The sequence below is a fragment of the Hevea brasiliensis genome, chromosome 6, assembly GCF_030052815.1.
Source record: "Hevea brasiliensis isolate MT/VB/25A 57/8 chromosome 6, ASM3005281v1, whole genome shotgun sequence".
Lineage (NCBI taxonomy): Eukaryota > Viridiplantae > Streptophyta > Magnoliopsida > Malpighiales > Euphorbiaceae > Hevea > Hevea brasiliensis.
In genome coordinates this window covers 84,450,963-84,468,899 of record NC_079498.1, presented here as the reverse complement: position 1 = coordinate 84,468,899, position 17,937 = coordinate 84,450,963, and the positions used below count along the sequence as shown (strand labels likewise).

The following is a 17,937-nucleotide window of genomic DNA, read 5'->3' as shown; positions in this document are numbered from 1 at the left end:
TAAACTTGAATTTCGAACTGTAAAATGTGACACCGCGGTCTTTAGGACTATTAAGAACATAATGGAAAAGAGAAAATCAAGGAAAAAGGTTGTTAAGCCAGTCAAATAATTAGGTCAGGGAGCCGGAAGAAATATTAAATTATTTACAAACCGGGTTGAACCGGCGAAGGGCAATTTGGTCAATTGACCCCGAGAGCTGACTCCTGACGTAAATGTCAAATAAAATTGGAGAAAAGAAAATTTCAGAGTTGGGAATTAAATTAAAGAACTAATGGAAAAATAAATGAAAAAAAAAAAGAAAAGTTAAAAAAGTAATGACATCATGTGGTGATATAAGCATGATGCAATAAATTTTTATTTTTAAAATTTGAAATTTTGGGATAATTTCTAACAAATAAAAGGCAAATTAAGAAAGAAAAAAAATTTGGTCTTCTTCTTCTTCTTCAAGCCGTCCACTCTCTCTCTCCCATCTATTTTATTTTCTTCGTGAAACCTCCATTGAAGCCCACCTAAAGCTCCCTTAAACCCTAAATTGTGCCATGAAATCCCTACATCCCTTAACTAAAAATTGTGTTTGAGCTTTGATAAGAATATTGGGAGTAAATAAATGAAGCAAAGTTTGAAGAATTGGAGATATAAATTCTGCTCACTTAAGGTAAGCTAATCTAACCTTTCTTTTTAGTACACATGATGGATTTAGGGTAGAAATGGATGAGATTATATGAAGAAATTGAAAAAATTTGCATGATTAGGAAGAGAGGGAATTTCAGCCAGCATGTGTGGGAGTATGATTTGCATGGTTTGATTGAATTAAAGGGGAATATAAACATCAAGGAGTTAAATGATTATGGTTAAATGCCTTGAATTAGCTAAATGTAATGAATTGGTGAACTAGGGTTTTGGACACTTAGGGTTTAGGAGTAAAAAATGTGAGAAATTGTGAAATGATGTGTTTGACCTAGTTTGAGGTGAGAAATGGTCATTTGTGACCAAATGAAGTGTGTTGGAAGTGTTGGAATTGAGTTTAAATTCGGATTGAATGTGGTCATGCTACTGTCAGTAGGACCAAGGTCCCTTTGAGGGACCAAAACTGAAAATTTACAAGTCCAATTGGTATGAGACCAATTGGGAATGAAAATAGACACAAAATGACACAATTTTCATTCAGGAATCATGCCCAAAAAGTGACCAAAACCTAGTGAACAAATAGACCAAATCCGAATTTTCTCAGTCTGACCTGTACAAAAATGACCAAATGAATAGTGTTTGTTCATTTGGCCATAACATGGGATAGGCAGGTTTAAATGACCTGAAATTTTACCAATAGATAGTTGAGATATAGATTTAAAACTTTCATGAAGAACACAAACCCAAATTATGCTATTAACCAAGTCATTTGGCCACCCAAATTTGGTGACCTAAAACTACCAGAACTAGTTGGTGCCCAGAAATCTGGGTTAAGTCCAATCCGGCAGCCATGATTCAAATAGCTATAACTTGAGCTAGAAAACTCCAATTGGAGTGATCCAAAAAGGAGAATAAAGTTAAGACAATAGGGAACATTTTCTTTGAAGGAAGTTTTACCAAATTTTAACAGAAAAATGACCAATGGAACAGTATAACTTAAGACACCAAAACTAAAAATTTGCAGATTTGCCTAAAAGACTTAGAATTTGAGTAAACAACCAAAACCAACAAATTTAGTGACCAAAATGTGGTATGTGGGTGAAGTTGGAATTCCCATACCTATTAAGCCTTAGAAAGTCAATAAATTGACTTGAATAGTATAGTGAATAGTAACCCCGAGACACAAAATTTAAAGTACGTCAAATTTAGCACATTAGAGCTACGTAAAAGTGAATTTAAATTTATTTTTGGATTTATGCTAAGTTATAGTACTGAAACACTGTGAAACTATGTGTTTCAGTGGAAAAGAACACCGGAAAAGAACTCGAGGAATCGAGTCAAGGCCAAGAGGCGACTCGCTTAAGGTTTGTGCACAACGTATATTTTCCGTAAATTATCTCCTGCATATTGTTTTGAATAATTTGAAATATTGAATTGTGACATTATTATGATGCTTTTAATTTAAATTGTTGGAAGTTATTTGTGTATATTTGAGATGGCATAAATGTTTAGTAAATTGTTAAGATAAGTTTTGAAACCACAGTGTCATGACCATATATTTGAACACCTCACTAGCATGACTAGTGGGGGTAATCAATTTCGAATTTTGATTCCTTCTCTGGCTGAAGTGTTGAGGTGTGTGCCAGTAGAAGAAGAAAAAGAATGGGTTCCCATATATTTGAGCTAGCTAGCCTTGTGATGTGACTTCTCCTTAGCCTCTAGCTATTGAGATTATATTTGTTTCGAATGGCATGATATATCTGTGGGTTTTATGAAATGTGTTTTGATACTTTGAAATGAAATTGTTTGGATTAAAATCTCATAATTTGGTGTTTTGTATTTAATTCTCATGTTCAGTCCAATTTTTGAATAAATATGATTTAAACTCTGCATAAAGATTATTTTAGTATGTTGTGCACCATTGAGTCCTAGTACTCGTGATGGTTTATTATTCTTTGTCAGATTTAGAGACTAGAGGAGCAGCAGATTGAGCTGCTGAGGTCAGAGGAGCTACCTGCTTTGAAGTTATCGGGTATAATTTATACCCCGACTGTAAATATTTATTTTGATGTATGTAATGCACGTAATTGTATGGACATATAAAATTGGTCTTGAGCAGCTTGTACAAAGTTTGTATAAAGTTATAATAAAATTTAGTTTGAATTTCTTTTAATGTAAATTTTTAGTATGATGTATATATAAATTGTTTATCTTTAATGAAATATGAATGAATGAAATTGATTGACAGTATCTTGATGATTACTGAATTTTTGGAAATTGAGAAATGAGGATTATTGAATTTTGAAGCTTGAGAAATTGGTTGGGATTGTTGTGGAGTTGTTGAAATTGTTGAGATAAATTATTAGAAGTGCTTTTTACAGGTATTTGGAGAACTGTTTTCTCAAAATACAGACGGCACTCTGTCAAAATTTTTATAAAATTTACGGAAAAATAAAATGGGCCAAAAATTTTAACTAGTTTTCAACTTTGAATAAATGATTTTAACACCTCTTTGAAAATGCTCACCACTTATAAAAGTAAGAAAATTGTTGTAAAATCTCCTGTAGGGTACTTAATGAGTTATCGGTAGGTGAAGTTCGGTAGTTCATTAGGTATTCTACAGGATCATGTTATGCCTTACAGAGGGGTAAGGTGTGACACATTAAATATATTACAAGGGATTTTAAACAATTTCATATGTCCTTATATAGTAGTGAGCACTTTTGACAGATTTTAAAACCTTTTACTCAAAGTTAAATTACACAACAAATCAGCAATATCAATAGATTCTATAAAAATTTCAACAGAGTGTCGTCTGTGTTTTGAACAAAACAATTCTTTACAAACCTATAAAAAGTACTTCCAATATATTAGTTTCATTCCCAAACTCCAATATGGCTCAACACAAATCAATTTTCTCAACAATTGTCAAACTCAATTCAACCTCATTTTCAGTAGTTCCAAAAATAGAATGCAAAATGACTGAGTAGTTCAAAAGCTGAGATAAGAGAAGTATAATATAACATTTTTACAGGCCAAAATAATTTACAACTTTAGTTTACAACTGCTCAAGACCAAGTACAATATATACATACAGTTTACATACATTACAATACAAATTACAAGGAGGTGGCATACTCAATATACTCTGCAAAATCCCAAAAGTGTGGCACAAGTAGCCTACTCTACTGCTTTATCTATTTGTCTACCTGCGACAGCAATGAAAAAGCTATCGCTAAGCCAATGTCTCTGTGGTGCACAACATTAAGAAAATGCAATTTAAAACCATAAACTATAAATCACATAAACTGTGGATACTTAAAACCATAGTTAATTTCCAAAGACAAAGAATGTCATAAAGAATTAAATTCCATTTCACAATGTCTCAATAAATACTAATAAATCACACACACAGCTTAATCATGATTCCAAAGTCCAATTCATCCCAAAAGCCAATGGCTAATAAGGAATAACATAGCTAGCTAGCAATTATATGAGTACTCATCATATTCGTCCTCAACTGATACACACCGCAACACTTCAGCCAGAGAGGGAATTCAAAGCCAATTCGTCCCACTAGACAGGCTAGCGAAGAATTCAATCAAATATACATGATAGTTGTGGTTTCAAACCATTTGCAATATTTTTCAAGCAATAAGTATCCATCAAATTCCATTCAAACAAATTTTCCACAATTTAAGAAATAACATACAAATTGTCATAATTTATTTCAATTGAAAATTCAAAAGAAATAACTGTTGTGCACAAACCTCTGATGAGTAGCCTCTTGGCCTTGACTCAGTGGTTCTTTCCCCTTCCCTGAGTCTTTGCTAACTGAAACACACAATTTAAAGTGTTTCAGTACTCATTTAAATTGTTTCTAATAATGAGGTTAAATAATTAAATTTTATTATTACTATTACTTTCATTAGTTAACCTATAATGTTGGCCTTTGATCCACTCTAAGTGAGTCAATTTTATTGTTCCCAATTTGTCATATTTTATAGTCTTTAAGTGTTGGTATATGTTACCAATTTCATTTTAAAGCTTATTGCATTTTATTGCCATTTTCCAAATTTTATATGCTAGATTACTCTAGCTAAATGTCTTGTTTCCCTTGATTTTTAGGTTCTGGTCAAAAGAGAAAAATTGTAGATTTATGTCTTAGTGACATTTTGACACTAATTTCATGTCATTTGAAGTTTTCTGGACCAAGTTATGGTTATTTTACTATTGTTGGTCAAATTGCCTTTTTATTGTGAACTTTGGTCATTTTTAGGTCATTTCCAATTCTGGCAAGTTTTATACTGGAACTTGTGCAAGCATTTTTACTTGCTTATGGTCATTTCTAGGTTTGGTGGTCTCTACAAAAGATGTAGCCCTATGTCTAAGCTTTCCAACAGTATAAACTTCAGGTCATTTGGACCTGTTTTGAGTGAGTTATGGCCAAAAGACTGACTACTATCAAATGATCAATTTCTGGGTTACCAAGTTTGTAATTCCAGATTAGGTCAGTTTTAGTGTCACTTTTCGGACAGAATTTTGATAGGCTTTCAACATGAAAGTTGGCACATTTTGTGCCTAGTTTCATCTTCAATTAGCCTCATACCAATTCGGGTCACACATTTAGGGTTATAGGCTCATTTGCATACTGCCCTTAAATACATTGCTTAAACATCTATCAATTGCGCATTTACCTTGTTATAAGTCCACTTCTCTACCCAATTCTGATTTAGTACCATACCAAATTCATTTATCACTTCACATTATAGTCAATTTGGGCAGAATACAATGACCTTTAATACACCAAATACAATCCTAAATTATAAAGTCCATTTATAACAATATATACACATAACACTCCAAAATATTACATATGACTTCCACCACAAAATTACATATATATTCACTACTAAATTATATACATATTCTACCACCTTTAGTACCATAATTTAATAAACCATTCTATGAAATTAAACACTTCCAACTTCACCATAGGGCTGCCAAATTACACAAATACATCAAGCTTCCATTTTCAATTCACAAACTCACAATTTAAATTATATACATGGTAATCAACTCCTATACATTTAAGCACTTAAATCAACACATCAAATCACCAAATACATGAAAAAATAAATCAAAATCCCATGGACATGAGGGCTGCAGAATTTGGGCTTTGTCTATATTCATCAAACCCCTTTAATTCCTTCCATAAATCAACTCACCACAACACCAACGCCAACTTTAACAAAGAAAGGATGAAGAAATGGATACTTATCTCTTATGAACTTCCTCAAAACTCCACCAAAACTCTTCTTTCTTGTTCCCAAAATGTTGCCCAAGTTGTGTAGAACAACTTTAGTGAAGGAAGATTGAAAAATGGTGGCTTAAACCATGACAGAGAAAGCTTGGGTATGGCACGGCAATGGAGGTTTTGGGAGAGTAATTGTTTCGCTATTTTGCAATTACCACAAGTGCACGGATCACTAACAAGTAATAAAGTGATAAGTAGAGTATCATTCCCATGAGGAATTTTGTTTAGCAAGTACCAATCTACACAAAAATCTTGACTGTTTAGGTTATTGAATACTTAGGGAATGAAGTTTGTTAACCTAAAATGAAATGATTTATTTGAAGCAATTCTGGAATTAAGATTTCACACTTGAATCATACTAGGGATGTTATCTCGTTTATTTACTGTATTGAGGATCATTTTCCTTGATGGAAATTAGCCTTAAGCTATCCTAGATCCTCTCTCAAGGCATCTAGGGTGTATTCTAATTAACTCAAACCCTATTTTCGTGGTGATAAAATCAATTAAAATCCTTTAAGACCTTTGACCAATTTTTAAGTTCCACAATGGTATCAGCCTATGTCTAGGTCATAATTCCTAGGTTTAAGATCTCAATTTTCTAATGTTAATCTTCACCTTTCAGTCCTTCAATTAACATCTATAATCATAACTAAGTGGGTACCAACACATAGCATGCATTAAGATCACGAGAAATTAAATTAAGAAACAAATCTCAATTCCAATAAATAAAGCTCAGTATTCATCCATAATAATAATTACAAGAGCTACTCTCCCAAATTCAAAATAAGAAAACCACTCACTCATGGTGAGTTCAGCAAATGTCACGATAAAAAGTAGAAGATAATAAAAAGAGATTTATGTAAAAGAAATAAAATAATAAAATTTTGTCTAAGGAGATGAAACGAAGGAACCAAAGAGAGTTTCAGCTTCGATCTTGTGGAGCTTTTGTTGAAAGACTTCTTTTGGTACTAATGAAAAGCACGACAACAGCAACCTTCAGCAGCATTCTCGACGATAGTGGCACCCCCCTTTCCTGGTGTTTTCTTTTATATTTATATTGGTTGCCCTAGGGTTAGGTCATTTTGAGTCCGAAAGGCTTTAGGAGTCTTGTTTGAACCAGAAAACTGGAGGGGAATTCGAGTCAGAAAATAGGCTGTAGCATAGTACAAGGCCCATGTGTCACTACACGGATCCCGTAGAGTGGGGCCATGTAACTTGCTGGAGGAGAATCGCGCGATTTTATTTTCGCACAGAAAGTTACACGGGTCTGTGCCAACTACACAGTTCTGATCACACGAGCTGTGTACTTTTGTTCCTATAAGGTTCTTCAAGCTTGCGCCCGGCAGAGACTTACACGGGTCCCTGTAGATTACAGGGGTCTACTTACACAACTCGTGTACTTGTGTTTCTCATCGATTCTCTTGGCTTTCTTCTAGCAGGGAGTTACACGGGTCTAATTATTAGTTTACACAACCCGTGTACTTTGTATCAGCAGCAATTCTTTGTCTTTTTACCTCTCCAAGCTTTCCTTTGCACATCCATCCTTTGGGGCTTCACCAAAACACCTGAAATAATACAGAAAACATGGAATTAAGGGCTTGGCAATAGAATTTATGAAAACTAACGAAATCAACTATTATGCATGAAAATACTTGTCTAAATGCTATGATTTAGAATACAAATGCGCTTAAAAACATCTACACAATTCAAGTGTATCAAATACCGCCAAACTCAAACTTTTGCTTGTCCTCAAGCAAAACAAAACTCTGGTTTAAAGCATATTTTAGGGGATACTTAGGAATACAACCATCAATTTAATAAGCATAGAATTGAACTCCTCCAACCTTCATACCGATTTCCCTCTTTCAAGGCATAAGGGTTCTAAAAGCTGCCTGTTTGGATCTTCACCTCATTTTATGGTGTTTCGACTAACTATTCCTCTATACAAGACTATTAATAAGCCACAAACAACCTGTTTTATTGGGATAGAATTAAGAAACACTAACTCCCCCAATTCTACCTCTTTCAATTCTAACTCCATAGGCATATCTCAATTTTCTATCTCCACTAATGTAGCATGCGCTTTTCAAAAGATCAAAAGGTCTTTAAAAGAGTTGTGATGGGGCTAAGGGGGTAATGATTTGGCTGTCAATGAAAGGATTTTAGGGAATTCAAATATGAGGATAGCATGTATGCATAAAATTTAAGTATATTGAGTTTATTTGTACATATTTTGTGTGGGAAAGGAAGGGCTTTTAGCTTTTTATACTGTCGAGCATGCTTCCATGACACTTATGTTGGGACTTCTTTTCTTTTTTTTTTTCTCTTTTTGTTTTGTCCTCTCCCCCAAACTCGTTGCTTTTGCTGGGTTGGAAGGGCAATATATATATATATATATATATATATATATATATATATATATATATATATATATATATATATATATATATATATTAAATCAAGTGCACACTCACATTCTTTCTTGAGTTCCACATCCTCTCTTTATTTTCTTTATGCATTTTGCTTCCTCAAAAGGGTATGGTAAGTGTTTAGGTTAGGGGCTAGGTAAATAATATGGGTAAGCAATAAATTCTAAGGGATAAATATAGGCTTCAAGTTGGCTACAAGGGATATATTTTAATTAGGGGTGGCTAAAGCTTAGTGAGGTTATATCAAAGAATGCCTTAATCATCTCTTCATCGAGCATATGCTAGGATTTCGCCTCGATAGGTCCAAGAGACATGTTCTAGAGCTAGTGAGGCAATTTTTGAGTTTGCTTGTGTTTGAAAATTTGTTCTCCTAATTTTACAAGTTTAATGTGATAAATTAATAGTTATGAAGAGGTTTAGCTAGCCTAGTTCTATAAAAAAGATTAGCTTCTTCACAAACAACATGTTAGAATCCCTTTTTGCCCATCTAGATACGTTCATTCCCCTATCCCGTGGAGTCCAATTATTAGATTACAAAATTTTTTGGTTATAGTGCTAAGTTTCACAATTTACAATCCAAAAATTTTCATGTAGCTGAATTTGATACACAAGAATAATGTAGCTGGATTTAAACAATGCAATGATTTTTATGTAATGATATGCAAGTGCAAATGTATCCCCCCCCCCCCAAACTCAAATCAGACATTGTCCTCGATGTCAATATAATGTGCAAGATTGGATTATGGGTACAAAAATTTTAAGGAAGCATAATATTTATTAAGCATGTAAAATTTTTGAACAAAAAGCAAATAAAAGAGACTTATGGCTTTAAGTTAGGACTAAGGCATGTAAGATATTACAATGAAGATCATATCCTATAGTCCTAACTCTAAAAGGCCTCTGATGATGATGATGGTGATCCTTGCTCCTCTTCCTCCTCATCCTCCTCATTTAGTTTGTCCATTAGAATGTCCAGCTTGTTATGTGCTTCCTAGAGGCTGTCCTCGATAGCTCGCATCCTACCGTATATTGTGTTTTCCATGCGTTGTAGGTATGCAAGGACTGGGTCTGTCGATGGTGGTGTGTATGGAGGCACTCGGATAGGGGACTCTTCGAACATCTGCTCTTACCTTTCTTCTTGGGGTTGTGAAGCCTCACCAGGTCCCTCCCTTGCCTCGTCTCTCCAAGGGATGGTGTTTCCTTCGGCGTCCACCAAGTAGCATTTGTTGCCCACCTTCTTACATATCCCCATAGATATGCAAATAGTCTGATCAATTCTCGATGTTCCAGTAACAAAGCGCAGTCTGTGATGTCCTAAAACAAAGCCGAAGTGGAGGGCAATTGTGGTGACAAGGCCTCCAAGCACTATGTGCCCGATAGGCTGATGGAAAAGGCATCGGAGATGGTTGCATAGGAAAAAGCCAGTGCTGCACTGCTGCCCGGTGACCATGCATTATAGGAAAAATAACTCACTGGCATTGACAATGCCGAGGCTATCGTTGCAGCCCATTATGGTGTGGGCGGCAAACCGATGCATATATCGCAATGTCGGACTAGCGATGCCCGTTGACTTGGATTTGCTGGAGTTGTAGGGCTCTGTGTTTGGTGCAATGGAATCCCAAAAGTTGATGTTGTTGTACATCATGCAGTTCTTTGGGATTTCTTGGTGGTCGATACCGTTAAAGCCAAAGATGGCGTTGAACTCATCCATGTTTAATTACCCGGTCTATACCAAGTAGGTGAAACTCGATTCTACCCCTGTCTTCCCTATCGTTGGGCCATAAGTTGGCCTTGAAGCTGCCCAAAAATTCCAGCGTTGTGTCTTTGTAGGCCGAAAATTGGAGTTGGGCGAACTTTGTCCACCCAATGCTGTCAAGTAGCCCATTGATTTCTTCTTGCAACCCGAGTTGCTCTAAAAGCGAAAAATCTATGTATTTGGTGGAGGATATTTTTCCTGAATGAAGTCAGGTGCACATTGCTTTGTGGGCATCATCTCGAAATCCTCAAGGAATAGAGATTTCGGGTTATGGCTGTGGTTGTGGTGGGAGTGGGGCTTGTTGAGATGGTTGTTGGGTGGCTTCCCTCGTTCTTGGGCGTTGGGTTGGAGGCTGGGGTGGAGAAGGTGAGGATTCTCCTCTTGGTTATGAAGAAGAGCCGATTCTTCTTGTAGATCTCTTTATAGGAGCCATGGATGTGTTTTTAGGGAGGAGAAGAGTATGATTTTGGTGCAAGGAGATGAGATTTGGGAGGTTTTTATAGGCTAGGAAGGGAGTAGATGAAGGGTTTTGTGTTTATGAAGGGTTTTAATGCTAGGGGTGTATTTAAAGAGCTGTCAGGACTTTTTGTTTCGCCCGTTTCGTGCCCCAGGAGTCACGTCTGCAACGAGATACACGTGTCGTGTATCACTACACGGGTCCTAACTTGTAGGGCCGTGTAAATTTCTTCCTGAAATTTTCAAAATCTATCGTAGTACACGGCCCGTTTAAATTAGCTATGGGACCTGTGTAACTTTCTATCTCTCGGATTTCTTTACTGGATACATTGCACAGCCCATGTAAAATTCAAGGAGTCTCGTGTAACCTTCTGTCTCTCAGTTTTTCTGCTAAAGACATTACACGGTCCGTGTAATTTGGTATATGGACCCGTATAATTTTCTGCTTCCCAAAGGGTTGAGATTGCATAAAATTTATAGACTTCCAAAAAGTCACACGGGGTGTGTACTATCAGTACATGACCCGTGTAAGTTTCTGGTTTCTCAAATCTTTGGCAAATGAAAAGTTTATAATTCTAACACATGAAATGGATGCAAAGATTAGCAGTAGATTTACTTCCCCGATTTGTTTAATTTTCCCTTTTATGGTTTTGACTTGGTGATTCCCTTCCTTTTTTGATCTCTATTCCCCTTTTCAAGAATCCTACAAAATGAAATGCTAATGAGTACGAAACAAAAATTTAATATTGAATAAAAAGAAAAGAAGAAAAGTTCAGAAAAGTTTTGGGTTGCCTCCCAAAAAGCACTTGTTTATAGTCTTTAGCTGGACTTTGCTTGTTTATGGTCTATCAGTAGGAGGACTGAGAGTGTAATTTACTCCCGTTTCTATGAGTTCTCCCTGAAAGTAAGGCTTTAGCCTCTGCCCATTGACCTTGAATGTACCTGAGGTTTCGCTCCATACCTCTACTGCTCCATGCGGGAAGACTTGGGTGACCTTGAAAGGTCCGGACCATCTTGATTTCAGCATCCCTAGAAAGAGTTTCAATCTAGAGTTGAATAAGAGGACAAGATCTCCTTCTTTTATCTCTTTCCTTTTTATGCGCCTGTCATGCCATCTTTTGGTTTTATCCTTAAAGATTTTGGCATTTTCGTATGCATCTTGTCGGATTTCTTCCAGCTCATTTAGTTGTAAGAGCCTTTTTTCACCAGCAGCCTTGAGGTCAAAGTTTAGTACCTGAATTGCCCAGTACGCTTTATGCTTAATTTCAATAGGTAGATGGCATGATTTTCCATAACCAGTCGAAAGGGTGTTATGCCAATTGGGGTTTTATATGCAGTGCGGTACGCCTAGAGTGCATCATCTAGCTTCATGCACCAGTCCTTCCTAGATCTGTTTACAGTTTTCTCCAAAATCTGCTTTAGTTCCCTATTTGATATTTCTACTTGACCACTGGTTTGAGGATTATAAGGTGTGGCCACCTTGTGAGTCACTCCATTCCTTTTCAGTAGTGTTTCGAATTGTTAGTTTTAGAAGTGGCTTCCTCCATCACTGATTATCGCTCGTGGTGTGCCAAATCTTGTGAAGATGTTCTTCTTAAGGAATTTGGTGACCACTCTTGCATCGTTGGTTGGGGTTGCAATAGCTTCTACCCATTTTGACAAATAATCAACTCCAACCAGGATATACTTGTTTCCATGGGAAGAGGGAAATGGTCCCACGAAGTCTATTCCCCATACATCAAACAATTTTATCTCAAGTATACCATGCAATGGCATTTCATTCCTTCTTGAACTGTTACCTGTTCTTTGGCATTGATCACAAGTTAGCACAAAGGATCTTACATCCTTAAATAAATGTGGCCAGTAAAACCCTGCTTGTAAAATCTTGGCTGCGGTCTTTGAAGTGCTTAAATGTCCTCCATATAGTGATGAATGGCAGTGATAAATGATATTTTCCATATCTTCCTCTGGTATGCACCTTCTTTTCAGCCCAGTATTACATCTCTTGAGCAGTAGTGGTTTTTCCCATAAGTAATATCTTACATCATATAGGAATTTTTTTTCTTTGCTGATAAGTCATGTTTGGAGGTAGTACCCTGCATACAAGAAAATTAACAAAGTCAGTGTACCATGGAGCTTTGGAGAATGCAAGTAATTTCTCATCAGGAAATGAATCATCAATTGGCAAATCTTTGAAATCTTCCTTGTACTCCAGTTTTAGTCTAGAAAGATGGTCAGCACTACATTTTCATATTCCTTTTTGTCCTTTATTTCAAGGTCAAATTCTTGCAGGAGTAGAATCCATCGAATCAGTCTTGGTTTTGCTTCTTTTTTGTTCATAAGGTACCGGATTGCAGCATGGTCTGTGAATACAATGACCTTTGACCCGATGAGATAAGATCTGAATTTGTCCATTGCAAATACCACTACTAGGAATTCCTTTTCTGTGGTAACATAATTGATTTGTGCATCATCGAGTGTTTTGCTAGCATAATAAATAGCATGGAGCTTTTTATCTTTTCTTTGCCCGAGCACTGCTCCAACTGCAAAATCGCTCTCGTCGCACATAACCTCGAATGGTAGCTCCCAATTTGGTGGTTGCATTATTGGTGCTGATATCAGAGCTTCTTTGATTCTTAATGAAAACGGGAGAGGTTTAAGCTCTACCTGTTCGATGTTTTCCTGGAGCTTACCTTCATTTTGATCTTCCTTCAAATTGTCCATCTCGGAAGCCTTAGCTGAAGGTAGGGGTGGAGGAGCTGCCAACTGTTGTGCACATGCTGCTATTTCAGTATTTTCATCATCCACTGTGTGGCTGCGCACAATACATGCTTCAAGAGGATCTTTAGGATGTGTCTTATGAAATTCCTCTTTAACTTGTTCGTTAATTATGTCAACCTTGAAGCATTCATCAGGTTCAAATTTGTGTTTCATTGCGTCGAACAAGTTAAACTCCACTTCTTCTTCTCCTACCTTGAGGGTTAATCGTCCATTTTTGACGTCTATGATGGCTCCAGCAGTTGCCAGGAATGGTCTTCCCAACATGATGGGAATTTGGACATCTTCTTCCATCTCAAGGACAATAAAATCCACTAGAATGAAGAATTTGCCCACTTTGATAGGGATGTTTTCAAGTATCCCTACAGGATATTTAATGGATCGATCAGCCAATTGCAGTGAGATTGTTGTGGGTTTCAGTTCCCCGATCTCCAGCTTTTTGCATATTGATAGAGGTATTAGGCCGACACTTGCTCCAAGATCGCAGAGGGCCTTGTCTATTTTCTTGTTAATAATGATACAGGGTATGGAGAAGCTTCCTGGATCCTTCAACTTTGGAGGCAGTTTGTTTTGCAGAATGGCACTACATTCCTCTGTTAGAGCTACTGTTCCATAGTCCTCTAGCTTCCTTTTCTTTGACAGAATTTCCTTAAGAAATTTGGTATAAGATGGCATCTGAGAAAGTGCTTCAGTGAAGGGGATGTTAATGTAAAGTTTCTGTAAAACTTTGAAAAACTTCTCAAACTGCTTGTCAAATTTGGCTTTGTGAAATCTCTGAGGAAAAGGTAGGGGAGGCTGGTATGGTTCTGGTAATTTCTTTGTCTTCCTTGCTTCCTCTTCTTGATCTTTCTTAGCTTCTTCCTCCTTTTTCTCTGCTTGGTCTTTAGATTTTTCTATGATTTCCTCTGTCAATTCTACCTCTGGTTGTACTAGAGTTTTCCCACTCCTTAGTGCAGCTGCCTTACAATGCTCCCTTGGGTTCATTTCTGGTTGACTGGGAAGTTTGCCAGCAGCCTTACTTGAAGAACTTGCCTGCTGAGCAATTTGATTCTCTAGCATCTTGTTATGGGTAGCAATTTGGTCCATTGTGGAAGTCAGCTATTTAATCAATTTAGTTTGTTGTTGTTGAGCTGCTAGGAATCCTTCCATCATGGTTTCCATGGTCATTTTCAGTTCAGGTGGTTGAGGTTAGAGAGGTAGCGATGGCTGTGCAAGGTTCTGACCTGCTCAAATCCGAAGTCTTTGGAGGTTTGTACCCTTATTGCTTGTTTATTGGCTAGTTCTACTGATTGGAACATGAGAAATTTGGGTGGTTTCTCCATCCAGGGTTGTAAGTATTTGAATACGAATTGTTTGGCTGCCTCTGGTTAAAGTTTCCTCCATTATTCACATAGTTCATCTGTTCTGTAGGTTCGTTGAAATTGCTGTATTCTGAACTTATGTACCCTCCTTCGTAGCTGCTTTCTTGTTGACTATTTGTACTAACTGTGTTGGCTTGCATTCTTTTGAGTTTCTTTATGAGCTTATCAAACTGGGCATTTATCATGCTCAGGGCATCTACTTCTAGGACTCCTGCAGTTCTTCTTGCATTTCCTCTTTCGTTTGACCACTCATAGTTATGGTATGCAACCCTTTCTAGGAGTTCAAGTGCTTGTGGCACTGTTTTCTCCATTAGATCACCCTCTGCAGCTGAATCAACTGTGCTTCTTATAGAGGGTAGTAATCCATTTTGGAAATTCTGCACCAATAGCCAATCTTCTATGCCATGGTGTGGACATTCCCTCTGTAGGTCTTTATATCTTTCCCATGCGTCATAGAGGGATTCTCCCTCCTTTTGTCTGAAGGTGTTGAGCTCAAGCCTCAGCTTTGCAGTCTTTGGAGGTGGTAAACACCTTGCTAGAAAAGCTTGAGAGAGGTTTTCCCAGGTAGTGAATGTTCTAGCCGGTTGAGAAAGTAACCACTTCCTTGCCCTATCTCGAAGGGAGAATGGGAATGCTCTGAGTCTTATTGCTTGATCAGACACTCCATTCATCTTAAATGTATCACATAAGGCAAGAAAACACTGGAGGTGGTAGTGTGGGTCCTCTATTGGTAAACTTGCAAACTGGGTTTGTTGAATCATTTGGAGCCATACTGGTTTTAATTCAAAGTTGTTGGCTTCCACTGTGGGTCTAGTGACACTGGGCTGAAATCCTTGGATAGATGGAGCTCCGTAATCTCTCAAGAGTCTTGGTTTGTCATTATTATCGGCTATGGTTGGGATTTCGGGATCTCCTTGATCGTGCTCTTGATGTTTCCTTTCCTTTCTGATGGCTTTCAGGGTTCTGTCTATTTCTGGATCACAGTCCAAAATTTATTCTGGCCTTGTTCTGGTCATATACCAGATTGGGTACTTGAGAGAAAAGAAAAGAAATATAACCAGAAAAATAAAATTAAATAATAAATATAATTGCTTAAATCAGCTAAATCGCCTAGCACTTGATATTACTAAAAACAAAATTCCCCGACAACGGCGCCAAAAACTTGTTTCGCTATTTTGCAATTACCGCAAGTGCACGGATCGCTCAAGTAATAAAGTGATAAGTAGAGTATCGTTCTCACGAGGAATTTTATTTAGCAAGTACCAATCTACACAGAAATCTTGACTATTTAGGCTATTGAATACTTAGGGAATGAAGTTTGTTAACTTAAAATGAAATGATTTATTTGAAGTAATTCTGGAATTAAGATTTCACACTTGAATCATACTAGGGATGTTATCTCATTTATTTACTGTATTGAGGATCGTTTTCCTTGATGAAAATCAGTCCTAAGCTATCCTAGATCCTCTCTCAAGGCATCTAGGGTGTATTCTAATTAACTCGAACCCTACTTTCGTGGTGATCAAATCAATTAAAATCCTTTAAGACCTTTGACCAATTTTTAGGTTCCACAAAGGTATCAGCCTATGTCTAGGTCATAATTCCTAGGTTTAAATCTCGATTTTCTAATGTTAATCTTCACCTTTAAGTCCTTCAATTAACATCTATAATCATAACTAAGTGGGTACCAACACATAGCATGCATTAAGATTACGAGAAATTAAATCAAGAAATGAATCTCAATTCCAATAAATAAAGCTCAGTGTTCATCCATAATAATAATAATTACAAGAGCTACTCTCCCAAATCCGGAATAAGAAAACTACTCACTCATGGTCAGTTCAGCAAATATCATGATAAAAAGTAGAAGACAATAAAAAGAGATTTATGCAAAAGAAATAAAATAATAAAATTCTGTCTAAGGAGATAAAACGAAGGAACCAAAGAGAGTTTCAGCTTCGATCTTGTGGAGCTTTTGTTGAAAGACTTCTTTTGGTACTAATGTAGAGCACGACAACAGCAATCTTCAGTAGCATTCTCAATGACAGTGCCCCCCCCCCCCCCCTTTCTTGGTGTTTTCTTTTCTATTTATATTGGTTGCCCTAGGGTTGGGTCATTTTGAGTCCGAAAGGCTTTAGGAGTCTTGTTCGAACAAGAAAACAGGAGGGGAATTCAAGTTAGAAAACAGGCTGTAGCATAGTACACAGCCCGTATGTCACTACATGAGTCCCGCAGAGTGGGGCTGTGTAACTTGCTGGAGGAGAATCGCGCGGTCTTATTTTGGCACAGAAAGTTACACGGGTCTGTGCCAACTACACGGGCCTGATCACACGGGCCGTGTACTTTTGTTCCCATAAGGTTCTTAAAGCGTGCGCTTGGCAGAGACTTACACGGGTCCCTGCAGATTACATGGGTCTACTTACATGACCCGTGTACTTGTGTTTCTCATCGATTCTCTTGGCTTTCTTCTGGCAGGGAGTTACACGGGTCTAGTGATTAGTTTACACGACCCGTTTACTTTGTATCAACAGTAATTCTTTGTCTTTTTATCTCTCCAAGCTTTCCTTTGCACATCCATCCTTTGGGGCTTCACCAAAATACCTGAAATAATGCAGAAAATATGGAATTAACGGCTTGGCAATAGAATTTATGAAAACTAACGAAATCAACTATTATGCATGAAAATACTTGTCTAAATGATATGATTTAGAATACAAATGTGCTTAAAAACATCTATACAATTCAAGTGTATAAGTAATTCGGCTAGTTTTTGTGAGAGGTTGAAGATGAGTTTATTTCTATCCACTTTAGCTTTTAGGTGTCCCAAAATTATGAGTTAGTGGAGCACTAACCATAGTTTAATCTTTAATTAATTAAAGTTTCACAATTTTGCATTTTATGTCTCAAACTCCCATTATTTATATTATGTACCACATTTTTAACTTTCATGACATTTTTAAAGTTTAATATCACTTATTTTTAATGAACATTTGGGTCAAAAGGCTACTCGTGGTGTCAATTGACTAAAATGCCCATATTCGGTTTGTATTCCTGATTTTTCGGTAACAACAATTTCTTGTCGGTTTCTCAATTTTTCGTTTATCTTTGTACTAATTAATTAATTTTTCTTCGACATTTTCTAAGTCAATTATACCACAATAGATGTTTATTTAAGTCTCAAAAATATTTCCCAGGGTTATAACACCCCGAACC

The 17,937-nt window shown here is 36.8% G+C and overlaps 1 non-coding gene across 1 annotated transcript; it reads left to right on the top strand.

Annotated features, from left to right (window-relative positions):
• Positions 1 to 15,123: 15,123 nt before the first annotated feature.
• On the top strand, positions 15,124 to 15,230 carry LOC131181088 (small nucleolar RNA R71). The gene has a single exon (XR_009149715.1). It is a non-coding gene; the product is annotated as a small nucleolar RNA R71 (small nucleolar RNA).
• The last annotated feature ends 2,707 nt before the right edge of the window (positions 15,231 to 17,937 follow it).